This window comes from Gekko japonicus, unplaced genomic scaffold (assembly GCF_001447785.1).
Source record: "Gekko japonicus isolate JY-2015 unplaced genomic scaffold, Gekko_japonicus_V1.1 scaffold131, whole genome shotgun sequence".
NCBI classification, from domain to species: Eukaryota; Metazoa; Chordata; class Lepidosauria; order Squamata; family Gekkonidae; genus Gekko; species Gekko japonicus.
The window spans coordinates 3,004,280-3,011,219 of NW_015167061.1; positions in this window are offsets into that span (position 1 = coordinate 3,004,280).

Consider the following 6,940-nt stretch of genomic DNA (forward strand, 5'->3'; position numbering starts at 1 on the left):
TCGTTCCCGGGCGGGGCGCAGGCGGTCGCTTTGGGAGCTGTTCTGGCAGGTCGAGGGAGACAGTGAGGAGCTCCAAACAATGGCCCGGAGGCATCGGAGGCTGCGGCTTTGGGTTGGCTTCCTTCTCTCAGCTATGCAAATGTGCTTCCCACGCACTTGTCCGATGACTCATAATGAACACCCCCCCTATTTTTTTAAAGGAGACAACACTTGAAATGTACCCAAATACACAATTGTATACAAACATGAAAATATGGCAGCAGTAGGAAGTTTGCCCACAGCCCCACCCGGACGCTGACTTCCCTGGGCAGGGAGGGGTGTGCTTAAAATCCCCGCCTGGACTCCCTTCCCGAGCAGACGTGGACCTCCAGGGAACCTCCAGGGAACCTCCCCACTTCTTTGCTCCTTCCCTGCAGTATCTCTCCAGCACATTCCCCCCCCCCCGTTAGAGTCTTGATCTGGAGCCCTGCATTGTTTGCAAGGAACAACAACACCACCCTTCGTGGCCTTAGACGGCTATACTGGGGGTGGGGGCTGCCTGTCTCGCTATGCCCCGCCACACACGGCTTCGCTCACCTGAGCAAAACCGCCTGAAGGTGCCAACCCCCACAAAGGGGAGAGACTGGCAAGGGGCCCTTCACGCACGCCCTCTGAGGCGCCTCCCCTGCCTGCAGCGGCCTAGCATTTTGCAGAATGTGCAGAGCTGAAAGGTCCAGGAGTGCATTCGGACAAAGGGATCAGAATGTCAGCATACAGGAAGAGGCTTGCGGTACACTGCACTGTCCTCATGTGTGCCACCCGGCTTGTGCTGCGCGGTCTTCTACTTTCTGCATCGTGGGGTGTCACACCTTAGATAGCTGCTTTTGTTAGCATCGTTTTCCATTTCTGGAATCCAAATCCCATAGTGTTGTTGTTGTTCAGTCGCACAATCGAGTCTGACTCTTCATGACCCCATAGACCACATCACGCCAGGCCCTCCTGTCTTCCGCCATCCTCCGGAGTCTGCTCAGTCTCATGTTTGTTGCATCGATAACTGTTGGGTATTACAAGTTGAAAACTTTTTCTACTTTTTATCATGCTGCCTAGGTTTGCCATCACTTTCCTCCCAAGGAGCAGGCGTCTTTTAATTTAATGGCTGCAGTCGTCGTCTGCAGTGATCTTGGATCCCAGGAACATGAATTCCTGAATGTGAACGGCCTGTCTTATACTGCTTCACGGAACTGTGTTCTATATTGTGTAATCCGCTTTGAATTTCACTGAGAACAGTTAGCTATAGATGATGTTAATAAAACAGAATAAAATAATCTTATTTGCATTGATTTCAGTCCAATTCAAAGCACGTAAATAAAAGAAAATTATAAAACAAAAGGCCACCACATATATTTAATTAATATCATTATTGCGTATTATTTACAGAACTGGTAGCCCGCTCTACTAGGGCTGCCAAGATGGCTAACAATTGAAAACACGCAAACCACTGAAATCAGTCCTCCCTCCCAAACATAAGTTATTAAAACAGTTTTAATTGTTTTAAAAATCAGAGTTAAAATACAGATAAAACAAAATACACAGAGAACATCAAAAATATTGGTCAGGAAGGAGGGATCATCCAGGGAACGCCAAACAAAACAGAAGGAGGCCTCTGCCTGCAGGCAGGAGATGGGCAAGAGAAGGGGCAGGTGAGCCTCCCTAGGGGGGGGAGAGTTCCGGAGCTTGGGTGGCACCACCGAGAAGTCCTTTCCTGGGTTGCCGAATCTCAACAGGCGGGGGGGGGGGGCACCCAAAGCAGGACATCGAAAGATGACGGCAGTCGTCAAGCAGGTTCATCAAGGGTTGGCCAGTCCTTCAGGTATGTTGAATTGTGCCCAGGAACAAACAGGGAGCCCAGTTGTTCGGTGATAGTGAGGTATTGAAAAAATTGTATTTAGCAGAGATAAGATGATCCAGCAGAGCCAGAGTAAAATAATTCAGACTGAGAGTCCATGTGTGATTAAAATATAAAGTTTTTACTAAATTCTAGCATGGGGAAGGGTAACTGGGATGAAAATAACAACAGAGCAAAATCGGCTACATCCTTACACTACAAACACAAAACTAGAAGAGAGAGATTATGGCTACTCTTCTTCTTCTTCAGAACACCAAACAAAGACGGGAAGAGAAGCCATAAAATGGTAATACACCTTGACACTTTAGTCCCAATCAAATTCCTGGATCAGGGAGAAAATTCCCAGGCTTTCTACAGCTAAAGAACATTGGTTACATGAGAAACATGTGACTTCCTGTGAGTAACATAAACAAACATTTAACCCCAGATATACTGAGTGTTTTCAACTTGTAATACCCGACACCGGTCCAATCCACGTCGTGGCTGCAGCGTTCCATACAAACGGAGGTTTTCCGGCGCACTTTTCGAGGGCAGCCCCACGCCGAGGGCATTGCAGCCATCTCAGCCAGAGGCAAGCAGGGGGGCGCAGCACAGGGGCTGGATCGCTTCTGCCCAGGAAGGGCCGCAGCTGGCTAGCCGGTTCAAGCTGGGAGCGACGCACTCCGGGCCCCGGCTGCCTTCTGCTGATCCAGTGGCTGGCCGGCCGGCCTGCCGTGGATCCAAGAGCACCCTCCAAGGGGTGTGCAGCCCCATCCAGAACCGGTCATTTGTCACCTGCACACACATGCTGCCACATTCCACCCTCCAAGCGGTGTGGCAATGGGGGGGGGCGTGCTGCTTGCATTGCCTTCAGAGCCGCTGAGGCACACTGCCCCTCTCCCGGACCAGGCCTCTGCAGGCAACCAAGGAGCACCTCTTGATTAATCGCAGGGCAGCTCCCCCCCCCCCGCATTCCTCTCATCCAAACTGGGTTCCCTGCTGGCTGTAGCCAAACCAAAGGCCAGGTGTGCCTGAGAGGGGGAGGGGAGGGTGTGTGTGTTCCAGGAGCCCAGAGTGCCACCACAGACTCCCTCCCTCCCTTCCTCTCTGACCTTTTCAAAGCACTACTTGGCATCGGTGGGGGAAGCCCCCCCCCCGGAAGAATGTGGTCCAAAGCACCCCACCCAGCGGAGTGCAAACACCAGATAAGGCCAAGAGGCTGACTCAGCCAGGACTGCAATCTTCGCGCCTGACCTTGGCTTCCTCTGCTGGGCACAACTGGCACGGTGCCACCTTCCGCTTTCATTTTGCTGGGCAGGCACATTCTGGAGCAGGCTCGACAGGTTTCTTCCCCGCCTTCTCCGCAGGGCTCAGGGCCAGGGGAGATAGAGCCCTGTGCGAGTGGATGGAGCTCCGTGGGGCCAGGCCAAGGAGCAGAGGGCCAAACCAGCGGGCGTCTGGTCTGCTGCCAGATCTGTCAAGTGACCGGGGGGGGGGGGGGGGAGCAGAGCAGAGCCCGCACTCCCCACCCCCCAAATGGCTCCCTCAAAGCTTTTTCTGTCCCAGAGAGCTCCTGCCGGTGTATCTTACGTGTCTGACTCTTTTCCAAGTCACAACTTCTCATGCTGCATCTATGAGGCTGCCGTCAGCTCAGTCAGCTCAGTAACTCAGCAGTGGGGGCCGTTCACACCAGCAGGGGCTCTCTGGGGGCTCTGCACAGCGAGGCCTCTCCCCCCCCCCAACCCCCAGTCTGACATTCTCTCGGGAATGGGCATGCCGTCCAGCGGTTGAGCCAGAGTCCTCCTTTAGAGGGCCTCGGAATCTGGGCCCTCCACACGGGCAGCGGAACCCTTCTGAGCAGGGGAACAGTCCAGAAGCCGGCCGGCCGTTGTCCACTCTTCCAGGCCGCTGACCCACCTTGATGGGAGCTGCCTCCACTGTCATCTTGTGTCCCAAGCCGGACCTCAGCTCCCCTGCAAGCTGGAGAGTTTCGGCCCACCCGCCAGGACTTGAAGGGGAGGTTGGGCATCCGTGGTCGGACTCTGCCCCCAGTCTGCCCCTTGTCCTTTGATTTCCAGCAAGCTAAGAAGTCCAGGCAGGACAAGATGGATGGTCCGAATTAAGCAATTTCATTTTGAAGCGTACCCTTTATTTCCTTGCCCTGAATGTAACTGTAGAGGCACAGAGAAGCGAGGGGAGGAGTGAAACCTCCTCCTTGTGGCTTTCAGTGGTTGGGGGGGGGGGGCAAAGGTTCAGCAAACACCCCAGAGGCGCCCCCCTCCTCCCCCGTCTCTCTCAGAGGACACCCTCCACTCTCATGCCCCCCCTTGCCACGGCAGGCGCCAGGCTGCCATCCTCGCCGGGGGGGGGGGGGCAGGAGCATTGAAGGGGGGGGGGGACAGGCTCTGGCCGGGGGTGGGTGAGGACCTGGGATCCGAGGGCCCGGCTGGTAGTGAGGAGGAGGAGGAGGAGGAGTCTGAGAAGACGAGGAGCAGAGGCGGGGAGCGGCCGGCTGACTCACCAGCCCCACGATGGTTTGGAAGACCAGGCCTTCCTGTTCTCTGTGGCCACGGCTCTCCCGCCACCACACAGACCCACAAGGAGGCCCTTCCAGCTCCAGGGCTCAGCGGGGCAACAAGGAGGTGGTCAGGCTGCGGAACAGCCACGCACTCGATCGGCTCTGGCGAGGAGATCCCACCTCTAGGGCCACATCTGGGGGCGGGGGGTGATTTCCGTGGGAGCAGTGCCAATAACCGGCACAGGGAGAGTCAGTTTTTGTGGGTTAGTCGCTTTGGTTGGTTGGTTGGTTGGTTGGAAGATTGATACTGTGCCTTTCCCCCTGGTTCCAGGCGACCTACGGTAATAGTTAAAAATATCTCCAGCAAAACCCCAAAAATAGATGTTAAGCTGTTTTCAAGGCTGTAGCAGAGTGCCCACGAGCATGTGCAGAGTACCTTAGCATGGCCCAGAGCCAGACCTCTGGGAGTGTGGAGGGCGGGGGGGACTCAGGGGTGTGGCTCCAGGGAGAAAGGAGCCCTCGCTTCTCCTGGCCCGGGATGCCACCTCTGGAGGCACGCCCAGCCCCCCCCGTCCAGCCAGGAATCCCCTGCCCCCCCCCCGTAACATCACGAGAATGCTTCCATGCCCAGCCTCCGGATCTCCTGCGGGCACACTACAACGGTCTCAGCCAGTGGGCAAACGGGGCTTCGCTGACTCTGGCTGGCTCCCCTGCCCCCTCCCTCTCTTCCCTGCCCCCCCCCCAGACTTGCCTCTGCCTCAGGGGACACCTCTGGGGGCAGCTGCTGATGCCGCACTCTCCAAGCCCCCTGCAACAGCCCCTCTGGCAAGAAGACACGCCTGGCTGCTGGCACCCACACCCCTGCAATCCAGCCTGGAAAATGAGAGGCCTGGAAGAGACGTCCTGGCAGTGCCGCGGGTTTAGGGAGGGCAGCGGGTGGAGAAGCCTCGGCCAAAGCAGTCCTGCGCGCGGCTGGACTGGCTGGGCGCCCACCCTCTAGCTGAGCAAAAGGAAGGTCGCAGTGGTGAGGAAGGGGGCCAGTGCCTCCCACTGCAGCCAGGGTCTGGACCAGCAGCTGCCCCCCTCAGACCCTCCTGCCCCCAGAGACCCCCAAAGGGTACCCCTTCCCACTCTCCCGGAAGGGGCCTGCCAGGCAACCAGCCAGGACAGTTTCCATGTCTGTTTTGGCTGGGCTGCAGAACCAGATGCCGGAGCGGGGGGGGGAGTAGTTTTCCAGATGTGGGCAGGGGTGGTAGGCTCCGGGGGAGCAGGGCTTATCTCAGCCACGACAGATCTTGTTTCCCCATGGGGGGGGGGAAGGGGGGAGCTGCAGTGACTGACTTCTGCGGTGGCCCTTCACTGACATGTCTTCAGAATGCCATTTTGAAGGGGAAGTAGAAGAAATGGGGTTGCCAACTTTGGGTTGGGAACTTCCTGGTGGCTTGGGACTGGAGCCGGGCAGAGGGCAGAGTTTGGAGAGGGGAGGGCGCTCGTGAGGGACGTGACGCCAGAGAGTACAGGCTCCAAAGCAGCCGCTTTCTCCAGGGGAAGGGATGCCTGGAGTCTGGGGATCAGCTGGAATTCCAGGAGAACTCCTGGCTCCACCTGGAGGCTGGCAACCACAGGGTTTTTTTGTAGAAAAAGCCGAGCAGGAACTCATTAGCATAATAGGCCACACCCAACAGCAGAAACTCATTACCATATTAGGCTACACCCCCGACAGCACATCCCCTTGGTTTGCCTGGGTGCCCCGCAGTTTAAATGCCTCCCCGATCCTTCCAGAGCCCCCCCCTGGCCTGCTCACCTTGGACTTACGGGGGGGGGGGTCGCTCTCCAGGCCTTCCCTATACACTCAGAGGTTTTGGCTGTAGTGGGCGTGGCCAACTCTGAAGCCGGCCGGAACTCCCTTCCTGTGCGTTCCTGCCCACAAATAGCCCTGGACTGCAACCATAACAAGAAAGCTCGTTATCCGGTAAACATTTGGAGCCCCTCTGAACAGCAAGAGGCGCACTCAGCCACGGAGGGCACGGAATACGGGGGGTTTCCCCGGCCTGAGCGCCTTCCCTGGCCTGGCTCTGCAGCAGGGAAGCATCCCTCCTCCTGACCACTTTGGTCCCTCGGGAGGGGAGGAGTGGCGAGCAGCCCCCTGGGAACAGAGGCCCACCTGGTCTGGGCAGCAAACCGGGGGCCCTCTCTGCAAGGGGTGTGTGTGTGTGTGTAAGGCGGAGGGTCCCCCCCCCCGTGTCTCCATTTCGAACGGGCCCTGCTCCAGCACGTCTGCACGTCTGCACGCTGACGGGGTGGGGGGTGGGGGGGGCGCTTGGGTCACTGTGGCTGCTGTGGGAAAGCCAGTCCGAGGTGCAGCAGCCTCCACCAGGGGGCTCCCTCCAGACATGCCCCAGAAAAGGGGAACAAGCTGCAGGGCCTCCTGGTTCTAGAACCCCGACCCCAGTGCTTCCCCCCCCCCCCCCCAGCAAGACACCTCCCCATGGAGAGCCTTGAGCCCCACTTGCCCCTTGCATCTGTAAGCCATGGCTCAGAGTTCCCCTGGGGAAACA